Source organism: Gossypium arboreum, chromosome 6 (genome assembly GCF_025698485.1).
Source record: "Gossypium arboreum isolate Shixiya-1 chromosome 6, ASM2569848v2, whole genome shotgun sequence".
In the NCBI taxonomy this organism is placed as follows: Eukaryota; Viridiplantae; Streptophyta; class Magnoliopsida; order Malvales; family Malvaceae; genus Gossypium; species Gossypium arboreum.
The window spans coordinates 111,750,857-111,764,090 of record NC_069075.1 but is presented as its reverse complement, the minus strand read 5'-3'; the positions used below and the strand labels follow the sequence as shown (position 1 = coordinate 111,764,090).

General features: G+C 32.9%; 2 long non-coding RNA genes across 2 annotated transcripts; one reads left to right on the top strand and one right to left on the bottom strand.

The window, feature by feature from the left end:
• Positions 1-8,706: 8,706 nt before the first annotated feature.
• On the bottom strand, positions 8,707-9,963 carry LOC128293996 (uncharacterized). Its single transcript, XR_008284163.1, has 3 exons — positions 9,826-9,963; positions 9,641-9,709; positions 8,707-8,755 (listed from the first exon to the last, which is right to left on the bottom strand). It is a non-coding gene; the product is annotated as an uncharacterized LOC128293996 (long non-coding RNA).
• Positions 9,964-10,739: 776 nt separating this feature from the next.
• Positions 10,740-11,761, top strand: LOC128294199 (uncharacterized). Its single transcript, XR_008284502.1, has 2 exons — positions 10,740-11,164; positions 11,296-11,761. It is a non-coding gene; the product is annotated as an uncharacterized LOC128294199 (long non-coding RNA).
• Positions 11,762-13,234: the final 1,473 nt, after the last annotated feature.

The following is a 13,234-nucleotide window of genomic DNA, read 5'->3' as shown; positions in this document are numbered from 1 at the left end:
AACTTGAAGCGATAGTTGATGAAGATTATCAAAACTAGCTAATCACCTATAATCAAATTTGACCAATTTCACTTTTCAATTTCTTGATACTTATTTACTTGTCATATTTTCGTTATTATAAAAAACCCCCAAAACCCCTATTACTTATATTTTCGTAATATAACCTATTTTAAGTACTAAATTAGACCTTTTTGTGTTTAGGTTTAAATTGATCTAGTACTAGCCTCCTTTAGGTATGATCCTCGGAGTACTCATCTACTCCGTTATAACTATATTACAACCTAACTCATATACATCCAAAGGTGGTCAAGTTGTTGGCGCCGTTGTTGGGGAGGCAACATCACTAGTTCAATTTTAATTTTTTCACTTCAGTAAGAATAATTAGGAATTTTTTAGGTTATAGATACAATTTTAATTTTTATTGTTACTAAACCTCTCTTTTTGGGTTTAGTGTATGACTTGTAGTAGGGGAACACTTATAGAGCCAGTCATAGATCCAAAGAGAATAATTCAAAGGAATCATCGACAACAATAGTAGTAGCAACAAATGTAAGATCCACCATATCCTGTTGTAGGCAATGTACCACGTAAGAATCCATTGTTCGACGAACCTAACGATAATGATTTAGGAGATCCACCAACACCACCATAACTACCTGCAAATTTACCTATGGAACATAATGAATAAACCCTAAGAGATTACATATTACCGAATTTGGACATGGTTCAGGAGAGCATATTAAGGTCAGTTATCATGGCTAACAATTTTAAGATCAAACTGAAAATGATTTAGATGATCTAGAATAATCTGTAATTTAGAGGCACAATGACAGAGGATCCGAATCAACATTTAAAAAGGTTTCTCTAACTTTGTGATACTTTCCAGTACAATGGGGTCACTGATGATGCTATTTGTCTTCGGTTGTTCCCTTTTTCTTTGATTAATAACTCCTTTTCTTGGTTAGACTCGTAGGCACCAGGATCTATCATGACCTAGGATGAGCTCACTGGAAAGTTCTTTCAGAAGTTCTTCCCTATTAGCATAACAGTTCAACTAAGAAGAGAAATTGTTGTATTTAGACAGTTAGAAGGGGAAAGTTTTCATGACGTTTGGGAACATTTTAAAACATTGATCCAGAAATGCCTGCACTATGGATTCCCTAAGTGGATACGATTACAGCTGTCTTACAACTGGTTGAATGCATATATAAGGTCCGGATTAGATGGAGCAGTAAGAGGAGCTCTTATGAACATGACGTATGAGGATGCGTACGAATTGATAGAAAACATGGGGATAAACTCATGTTAGTGGCCTATTGAACGATTTACGTATGGCCAAGAAATATCTACAATAAAGGTTGTATAGGAAGATGATAAATACTAGTAGTTAGTGGACAGACTTAACCGTATTGAATCCACAAATATTGCACCGTTTGTGTATGGAGGGGACAAGACGCTTTTCTATTATATCGATAATCCTACTGAGGATGTAAATTACATTGAGAATAGGGTGGAAACCTCTATTCGAATACTTACAACTCTAGTTGAAGAGATCACCCAAACTCGAGATGGGAAGGAAATTAAGGAGGAGGTAATAATTCAAATCAAGTTAAAAATACTAAATACCAACTCCTTATTTGCAGAAACTTCAAGACAAGGCCAACCTAAACGACCATACTGTATGTGGTCAACTCTGGATCGAATCGAAGAGGAATTGTAGTCAATGAGAACAAAAGTAAAGCAAGTGCAATCTGAGTGCATCAAATTATCAAGGACATTGACCAAACTAAATAAGCCAATTAATGAATATGTTGGGAGATATTAAAAGGAAAATTGGCACTGGTATACCCATTAATACTAGGAATAATCCTGTGAAGGAAGGGAAGGAGAAAGTAAAAGCAATTGTGCTCTGGTCTGGCAGAATCTTTAGTAGCCTGGAAACCTTTGACAAAAGAGAATGCAGAAGGCTCTAAAAAAACCCCCAAAGAGCTGATCATGAACCAGAACTAGAGGTCATCGAATAGGCAGTCAAACCAGAAGAGAGGGGAAAAGACAAGTCCACTAACACACAAGTATCATTCCCTGCCAGATTAGAAGGGAAATAGAAACAGGATGAGGAAGAGTTTGTAAGTTTTCCAAAATTGTTCAAAACATTGAATGTCAGCCTACCATTAATTTAACTAATTGAAAAAGTACCAAAATACGCCAAATTTTTAAAAGAAATCATGTCTAAGCCCAAGAAAGTTAAGTTAGGAGAGCAAGTAAACATAAATACGCCTTGTAGTGTTATTATTTCCATAGAGGTACCCTAGAAACTGAAAGATCCAAGAAGTTTTACAATTCCAATAGAGATAGGGACATTCATTTTAAGAAAGCTCTATGCGATTTAGGAGCTAGTATAAACCTAATGCCCTTATCTATTTATGAAAAACTTGGGGTAGGGGATCATAAAAAACACTCAATTACACTATAGTTAGCTGACAAATCTATAGTCCAACCTAAGGGAGTGCTAGAGGATGTGTTAGTTAAGGTGTGTAATTTTATTATCCTGACGGATTTTGTAGTTTTAGATTTTGAAGAGGATCAGGAGATACCCATATTGTTAGGAAGACCTTTTCTAGCCACATCCAGATCCATCATTGATCTAGAGAAAAAGGAATTAACGATGAAAATTAATGGTGAAACTGAAACTTTTAAATGTGGATTTCATTAAAGTGAGGAAAGCCGGAGGAAACCAAGGAAGCAGTGTCATTTCGTATTTACCTTCAAATCTAACTACCCTAAATCCAGGGATACACTTAATGTGATTAATGTAGGGCTAAAGTGTAGGTATAAGGAAGGATACAAGCTAAAAAAATGCAGGGACATGACGGCAGATAGACAAATGTCGAAAGAGGCTCAAGTGGGAATGTGTCAGTGGAACTGATGGATGAATCCGGTAGTAGAACATGATGAAACCTTAAATAATTGTTTTTGTATATTATTGTATATTCAACTAACCATATAGTCTAGATCCTAACTTATATGTATGTTTACTAAAGACTGAGACATCCTAAAAATAAAGAGTCAATGTCTCAATACGGTAACCCCGTGTCGTAACACTGTGTGCAGAATACAAGAATCAAGGAGAGCACCTTGATGTCGTGACATGGCACCTCTGTGTCGTGATATAGAAGACAGTTTCCCCAAGTTTTTCAAATTGTAGAGTGTGTCACGACACAACACATTGGTGTCATGATGTCGGTAAACTGGTAGTCATGTCGTGATGTGGAACCCCTGGGTCGAGACGTTGCTGTAGTTTTTTACAGGATTGATCCGACCCGTTAGTGCAGCTGGACAACTTTAAAACCCATTTCAGTTGATTTTTAACCATCTAAACACTTATTTTGTAACTTAAAAAACACTTAATCCACCTATTTAAACACTTGTTAACCCTTTTATCCTCTTAAACCTCTCAAACATCTTAAAATCCCTTAAACCTTAAAACTCAATTTTCACCCCCCTTTTTTTATTTGTTTGAACTCCATCTTTCAAACATCCTTAGTGCAGTAAAAAAGGGAACACCTAAAGGAACAATAGACGCAGTTTGAAATGAGGAATTTAACGTATTCTACGAGGTTAAGAGTCCTTAACATAAACTTTTACTGTTTCATTGAATTTCTTTGCTTGATATTTTGCTTTAGTTCTTAGTTTAACAATAATGTCTTCTAGAAAGTTTAGACGAACTAATGACCCTGTGCCATCGGCGGTTCAAAACCCCTCTAGTTTTTTGAATTTGAATGTTGAAAAATATTAATGAAATTCAAGGGAAAACATTAATTCAAGAGAAGGGATTTGATTCGTCAATGATCATTTGTAAGGAGATATGACCTCTAGTTAGGTACCATAGGTGGGAACGTTTTTGGAGAATCCCAAAACATATCGTTGTGGCCTTGATAATTGAAGAATTTTATGTATCTTTGTAGGATCACGAGTTTAGAAATACTGATGGCCATATATGGGATACTATATCGGTGCAGGGGATAGAAGTTAAAGTAACCCCTCGATTTTTTTGTGATTTTTACAATGCTCCATTCTACGACTAGGATTTTATTGATGAACCTGATTTAGAATACTTTCAAGATATAGATATGGACAATATTATAAACAATTTAATGGAGGGAAGGGGCGAATGGAAATACCGCCTAAGTACTAGTATCCCAACCTTCTTCAATCAAGCTATCATGCTCCCAGAGGCTAAAATGTAGATTTAATTTGTGTGCTCACGAATAGTCCCTGCTTTATGCTATTTTGCAAAAAAAAAAAAAGCAGTTTTACTTTATGTTATTTTGCAAAAAAAAAACAAGTGCGTATTGGAAAATGGATCCATCAAAACATGAAGAGATGTATTAATGGCCAGAAAGTGGGAGTTTTCTTTCCCCACTTAGTGACGGCCTTATGCAAAAGAGAAGGTGTGCCTATGTCATCCACCGAGCAGTCATTGAAACCATCTTAAAGTATTATTGGTGATACTTTGTTCCAACAGTACATAGAGCTATGAGCAAAACAAATAAAATATTAGAACAAACGAAAATATAAAGCGACGACCACACCAACTTTGTCACAAGGGTTGGCATGAGCTCAAGAAGAAGTTGGTGGGAGTAGTCATCCTAAATTGGACTGGATGATACAGTGCATGCTGGAATCGAGGCCACTATTTCAAGAATTTTCAAGGCAAAACAATATCAGGGTTCCCAATTATATGCCATACATGTTTGGGCCTACGCCATTCGAGCAGGAAAAATGAGAGTCTGAAAGAAAAGATGAAGGAGAAGGAGAAGGAGATGATGATATAGATGATAAGGGTGATGATTGAATCTAGTAACTATGGATTATATAAAACTTTTTGGATAATTTTAATTTTTTTTTAGGATTAAGGATAAATATAGATTTTTAGTTGTTTTGTAGTTTGTATAAGTTTTCTATGTAGGAACCCCACATAAAGGAGACACAACAATTTGAACTATCAATAACATATGGAACAGCCAAGATCAATCGGGTAACTTCTTTCCTTATATTTTTACGGGCTACACATTAAGGACAATGTGTTAACTAAAGTGTAGGGGTAACATAGAAAATTTGTCTAAATTTTTATGATGTTTTTTGATTTTTCTTGTCATTTGTGTACTTCCAATTGTAAAAATACAAGTGATCAGTTAGGATTATGTACAAAGGTTGCTTGTGTTTACAAATAAATTTCGCATGATGATAGGTGATTTTAAATTTTTTATTATTAGACTACTAAGTTCTATACATTACACTACAAACAGGCATTAACCAATCAACTGTAGCAAATGATATAGAAAATAAAAGGAAATGAGCATGCTAGTATGAATGATAAATGGTTGAATTTGAGTTTGTTTGGTTGATTAAATTTGTGCATATTGGGATAGGATGATCTAAGGCAATGTTTGGAACATATCCAAAGCCAAAAAGCTGACCTGTACTTATCTACCCTTAGTTCCTATTCTAAGCTTGTAATCACTTCTTGATGAACCTTATTACAAAACCCGAGCTAGAAATGTTAATTTGTATTTTCCTTGTTTCTTTGGTCCTGAATTGCATGACTATAGACGCCTGGCCATACGTATTGAGGGTTAAGTAGATACATCACGGTGGATTTTGTAAAAATAGAGTGAAATAGGAAAGATCATTGTAATATAGGAATTATAGTTTAGCTTAAAGGGCAGAACAAAAGAAAATTTCAAGAAAATCAAAATGAGTAGAAAAAGTACTTGAAAACCAAAAGCATTTGTGAGTGAGATGTATTGAAAAAGAAAAAGGAATGTCACAAAGTCACAAAAATAAAGAAAAAAATCATTCATTAGTGTACAGAAACTCATAGGCTAGCCGTAGTTACTATATTATCTTGTAATTTCCTATGTGGAGAAATAAGGAAGGTGAGAGAATGAGAAATAAGGCAGTGAGCAGGTAAAGGTTGCTAAGGGGGAAGAATAGGGATCGATACGATGTGCCAAACTATTTTTGTGTTTTCAACCATTTTGATACTTATTTTTTTTGAATTCCATACATGTCCTAAGCCTCAAAACGTTACAAGCCGAAAAGTTCTCTGTGACCTAGGTATCATTATGCATAAATGGACATTAAACTAAACAATCACATAAGAAATTATTTGTATTCTGTTAGGATAATCAAACTTCTTGTATGATTTGTTGATGGATTCCTACATGTGAGACCCTTAAAATTTGTATACTTTGTAATGTACTGAACTTGGATGTCTGAGGTCAAAAGTGGTAAGTCAATTATTCATCATGTTAAAATTATTCATTAAGATAAAATGCCTAATCATGTGCTCCAAAGTCAATACCCGTATCACATTTGCTCAAGGGTTATCTTTCCCATTTCTTGTTTTTTTCTGTGTTGCTCAATGACAAGCAATGACTTAAGTATGGGGGAGTTTGATTTGCCGTAATTTGGTGTAACAAATTAAACTAATTTTTGCACTTTAGGAGCTTGAAAATAAGCATTATCATTATAATTTAGTTATGTTTTATTAAACTTTAATTAAATTCAATAAAATTTGGAAATTGAGTCTTTTATTAACCTTAGGGGCCGAATGAGGCCTAAGGGTGAGCTAATAAACTTTGTGAGTGTACAAGAGACCATTAGAAGGCGTACTAAACTGATACTGGTCACTATGTCTCAACACGGAGGATTCGAGGTCACAACATAGGGAGTAGAATGGAGGAATTTCAAGTTTGCCTTCGATGTCACAACACAGCCTAAGGGTGTCGTGACATACCCCTAAAGACATCCTAAAGAAGAGTATACTGACTTCCATGTCGCGACACAGGTCCTGATGTGTCACAAAATCGAACCTGAACAGGAATTAATACTAGTCAAGGGGCATTTTGGTCTGCACATTCCAACTTAAAGCTCAGGAACATCAGCTAAGCTAGGGTTAAGGATGACAACCACCTCAAATCTATAAATAGGCTCATTTGGAATATGTTATGGACACCAATTACTTAGCTTAGAATCTCTCTTTTTAATTTTAGTTTAGTATTTCTCTTTTCTTAGGTTTTAGATTTATTTCAATTTGTTCTTTGTTTTATTTCATATAAATTTGATTTTAAATAATTTTTTCTTTATTTTGAATCTTTTACTTTTGAATTAAATTTTAAAGTTATAATATTAAAATTATGAATATTAAATTGTTAAGTATAAAAGATAGTTTTTAAAAACACATATCAATAACATTGATCAAATTAAATTTATATTTTCAATATAATAAGAATTAATTACATTCATTAATTGAAATAAAGCAAAGATAAATAAAATTGCAAAAGAAAAATCAAATATTAAAAATTTTAACATTAAAAAATTAATTAAACAGTATATATAATATAACCTATAAGAAATGATTAATAATATTATCTAAATTATTAGTTAATTTTTATATTATTTTAATATTAAATATTTTTAAAATTAAATAAATTAATATAACTTATTGTAACACCCAAAGATTACGAAATGTTATTTGTTAAAAATGAAACAATTAAGTGTTTGTCTCAGTGGTTAGGAAAGTGAGAGTTTGTTCGGGCACTAGTCTTTGAGTCTTGGAGTAAGGTAGGAAGATTTTGCTTATAACATCCCAAACTCAGCCTAGATGTTATGGCTGAATTTGGAGAAATTACTTAGTTTATTTAAAAACTTTTGTCTCGATCAAACTCATAGTGCGCTTCGAAAACATAAAACTTGAAAAAACTTCACACATGTTTAGGAAAGCTTAAACTCGAAAACACTTATTCCAAACCCAAAAATTTAATTCAGTTTCATTTGTTTCGAAATTAGCAATTTCGGATAAATCTTTTTCGGTTAAGTTTAACGTATTTTGAAAAAAAATTATTTGTTTAAAAACTTTCGTCTCGATCAAACTCAAAGTGCGTTTCGAAAACATAATAATTGACAAAACTTTCACACATGTTTAGGAAAACTTAAACCCGAAAACACTTATTTCAAGCCTAGAAATTTAATTCAGTTTCGTTTGTTTTGAAATTATCAATTTTGGATAAATCTTTTTCGGTTAAGGTTAACGTATTTTCAAAATAAATTATTTGTTTACAGAAAAACAATTAAGAGTTACTTAATTTGCAGTGGAAAAACTTCTGGAGTTTTAATTGTAAAAATCGAAATTTAAATTTTAACCCGCTAGGTTTTGCGTTATCACATTCGCAAATATCAATATAAAAAAATTAAATGAAAACCAAAACAAACCAAAAAACAAATTACAGTCACCAAATTTCTAAAATAAATAATTATGAAAATCACCAATTTTAATTTAATTGATAAAACCATCCGAGCTCCCGCACACCTTCCCATTCTAATTTTACAGATTACCTAAAATGTCAGAAATACAACAAAGGCATAAGCTATAGAGCTCAATGTATAACTAAAATTCAAATTGAGATCGTACACGTTACGATATACAAAATAGAAAATCATAGAAAATTTCATAACGATCTGTCAAACATAATTAAGTATGCATGCTTATGCCAATGCGGTATTTTTCAAAAAAATCATAATATAGATTTTTCAGAAAATGTCCTACCCAACTCTGGTACACACCACAATAGAGTTCTTCCCTGAACTCATCCATCCAAAACACACCAATAAAGTCATCCCAGGTTGCCCGACAACAATGACCCGCCACCCCAGGTTGCCCGCACCGATGGCTTATCAATATGTAGTTAAACTGTCAAATCAAATATATTTGGTCAAGCCGCCAAATACGCAGATTATTTAACTGCAATATAGAATCTTCCTCCTTTAACATTATCTCAAACCCCATGCAATGTGTCATGGCATGCATGTACAAAATCAGAATGGTGAGCATGTGACATGCTGACGTACAGGAATAGAAACAGATGGCATGGAAGTCCATGCTCTACAAAATAGATTTATTAAACCTTTTAGAAACACATTAGTTCTGCCATGAAATCACATACATGGTTACATAACAGATTTAGAAATATAAATTAACAAAATCATACATTATACAAACTTATACAAACCTAGTGAATTAGAACATACCATCAGAACTATCAGTATCATAACATGCAAATATATATATTACAAATACCTTAAACACATCAACACAGAATCATATTAATCAATACCTTGTTTTCAGGTCTTAATTAAGCGATTCTAACCCTACGGAGAGGCTAAATACAGTTCACGAAATAAAATGGACCAAAATGAGAATTTTTCAAAAAATGGGCCCACATGCCCGTATGATCCATACGGCCCAAAAGGCCAGCCCATGTGCCCACACAGCCTACCACACGCCCATGTAGCCCACATGGCCTACCATATGCTCGTGTGGCCTACATGGTCGTGTGACGTCGACAGTCCCAATTTCTACTTTCGTCGATTGTTGATTTCTCGAGTTTTTGTTACACACCTTATTGATTTCTGAAGTAAAAATCACGATAAGAATTCCAAAACCCTAAATTGAAAATTCATACAAATTAATTAACATGATTTTACCAAACCCGAAACACAAATTCAAAAACCAATGTCGACAATTGAACTACCCTACAGCAAAATCAACCTCTATCAGTTGTGATTAGTCACTTACCCTTGGAAGAAATGATAGTTCCTAACAAACTTAGATCATTGGAGGATTTAATCATCTCGCGAACTTCACCTATTACGAAAACAAAATCAATCAAAACCAATATTTAACCCTTTAACAATCAATTAGACCACAAAATTAAAACTTCACATTCCCACTTCATAAATCCACGAAACAATTTTACTTACATCAAAACTTGATATTGCAACAGAGAAATTCCTTGACAGAAATGGTAAACGGATTAACGAATATCAATAATTGAAGAATTACAGAACAATTTCTAAAGAAAGAAAAAGAAAAGAATTAATGAAACTAAAAAAAATCATTTACTAAAATTCCAAAAAGAAAAAACAAAATTGAAAGAGACAGAAAGAGAGAAGAAATTTAAAAATAAAATAAAATAAGAATAATGGTAGAAGTGCGTAGCAACGTGAGAGGGGACTGGAGACTTTTGGGGAAACTAATTAAATAGTTATTATTATCACTTTTTTTTATAAAAAAACAATATCCCATTACCTAGATTTCTTGATAACCAATCAGATTATTTGGTATTGACTCAAACTCATCTATATGACCTGCACAGTGCATGGAAATAAAAATATTTTCATATTACTTACACAAAGACTCGAACACAAGACTAGAGGATATATTGAAACTTAACTATTGAACCAATAGCTCATTTTTACTAATAATTGAGTGAAGATATTATTTATGCTAGATGATTTAAGGATAAGGTTAGGAAAAAAATAACAAAAATTTTAAAGAGAAAGAAATTTGAACACATGACCTTAGACACACATCCAAAACACTTAACCGTTGAACCAACTTAAATCACTTGATAAAAATTTCACAATTTTTAATTTAAAAATTAGGACGTGACCACTTGTGGTTTCACTAACTCAATTTCTGCTAATCCAGTTTTTGGGATGTGACATTGTTATAGTTTTGTTTGTTTGACTTAGTGGTTAGTTAGTGGTTGAGTTTATTTTAAATTGGTTTTTCTGAGTAATAAGATAGGAATTAGTGGGTGGGTTGGTTTTATTTTATTTATCTGATTTTATTTTTTTATCATTTATTTGTTTTTTAAAAAAATCCCATCAAACCTTTAACTCCCTTCCCTATTTGCACGTTCCTTTCTTGCTTCCCATTTTCTTCTTCCTTCATCTTTTCCTTTTCCTTTTTCGTGCTCTTTCATTTAATTTCCTACCCAAAATTGCTCCACGTGAAATTAGCACTTGATTTTGCTACCTTATTGTTGCCGTTTTATTACTTTGATCAATTGATTCTTGGGGCTTGGGTGTTGCGTTCTGGTATTGTGGGGCTTGGTTCTACTCTCTTTTGCAATAGTAATTCTCTAAGTGTTCATAAGTAAAAGTTTTCTGTGGAATTGGTAGGAGTTTTTTTAATGTTTTATTACTCTGTTTGAAGTGTAAGTTGACTCCATGTGTTATTGTTGCAAAGTGATATTCAAGAAATCTGAGATTCTCCTGTTGCGAATTAGTTGTTTAGGGGCTACCGTGGATGTAGGTAAGTATTTGAACAGTTATGATTGCAATATTTTTGTTGAAATTGCTTATGGTTGCGTTGTAGTTGAGTGGATACTTGATAAAAATTAAGGAATTGGGATTGATTTTGGGCGATTTATTATTGATTTTTAGGTACTGTTTACTCCATAGGTGCAGTTGTAACAAAATCGAATCAAGTGTGTAACGAGAAATTCGAAAAATAGCAAACGACAAAAGTCGAAATTGGGGCCTGTCGACGCCACACGGTTGTATGCGACACACGACCTTGTGATAGGTCGTGTGAAACACACAGTCTAGGCCATTTTGGACCGTATGCCAGGTAGTGTGGGCCATACGGGCAAGCAATTTAGGTCGTGTGGGCTACATGGGCATATGGGCCCAAAATTTAAAATTTTTTCCTAGGGCCATACACGTCGTCCTGATTGACCGTGAGCCTTCTGTGGGGTTGGTATGTGATTATATAAGTTGTTAAGCATGAATTCTGTTAATCTGTTAGTATGAAACTTGACGTAAATAATGTTTAATATGTGTGATTTGTTATGTAATAAGTATGTTCTGCATCTGTTATACAAGCATGTATGATATGTAAATTCTGGCATCTGTTTATATTTGATTATTGGGGTGGGACATATATTATGTGGAGGAAGTGTTTTATGTGAGGCGATATCTCGCCGCTATACTGGCAGCAATGTTGCATTATTCTGAAAAGTGTCGTAAGGACACTAAATGGTGTGTAGGGCTGGGTGAGTGCTTTATACCCACATGGTGTGTTGGGATGGCCAGAGTTGGTGTGTAGAGGATGGGGGTAGGATTAAACATATATTTGCATTCTGTACTACTCTGATATGATTCTGTATAAGGTGTATGGTTGTATCTGTTTTACCATATGATTAAGTTTGAAATTTGTTTTCTTTCAAGTTATACATTGAGTTATAAAAACTCACTCTCTGTTTGTCTAATACCCTCATACTTAGATGGGTCGGTGCGACGGGATCTCGGTAGTGTTCATTCCTCCGTAAATTGATTAAACTTAATTAAAATTTCTGGTTTAAGTGTTTTGTAATTTTTGGACTCTCTGGACATGTGGGATTATTTTTGGGTTTGGACTTTATTTTGGATGTGGCATGACATTTGATAAAACAGTTTTTCGAAAAACGGCTATGTTTCTCCAGTCAACTGTTTTTAAGAAAACAAACTCGGTTTTTCTAAAATATAACATCTTAAGAACTTCCGCTGCAAATTATTCGATGTATTTAGAAATTGTAAAAAATTAACAGTTTAACTTTTAAGCATGACAAACATTTTCAAACAAAATGGGCTTTTAAATAGCAAAGGTTCACGACATTTTTTTTTTAAAAAAAGTGAAAGTTAGATTTATAACTATTTACGTAACATTTCCAGATTCGGTCATAACGTCTAAGCTGGGTTTGGGGTGTTACACTTATTCTAAATTAGATTAATGTTTTTAAATATATTTTCTAATTACATCTCGTTTTCAATTTATTAATGATTTTTAAAAAATCCTTAAAAATGCCAAACAAAAACTAATATCATAAAAATATTACAAAAATAATATTTGCAATTGAATTTTGCATCACACAAAAATAAAACTAATATATAATATAAATTAACTCCTTAAAATAACCAAATAATTTTGACCCATAGATTAAAAATAAAATTAATGTTTCACAAAACAATTAAAATTAATTCACTGTCAAAATTAATGACCCGATTTTCTTATCCATATATATATTTTTCTTTCAGTTGACATATTCATTAACCATTTATGTGATTTTGGCACCTAAATCACACAGGATTAAACCTTGTCATCTATCATCCCTTTCTAGGCCCGTTCTTGACATTTTTTAGGCCCTAGGTGAAATAATAAATTGAACCCTTTTACAAAATTATAAAATGTAATACAATCAAATAAAAAAATCACATACTAGTAATTTTATTAAAATAATATGTTTTATTATATTAAGAAAATAATATATTTTCTAACAAATTTTTTTTGAAACAATTCATTTAATCTACTCCTATGTCATCAAAAAAGGAATTAAGGGGAGAA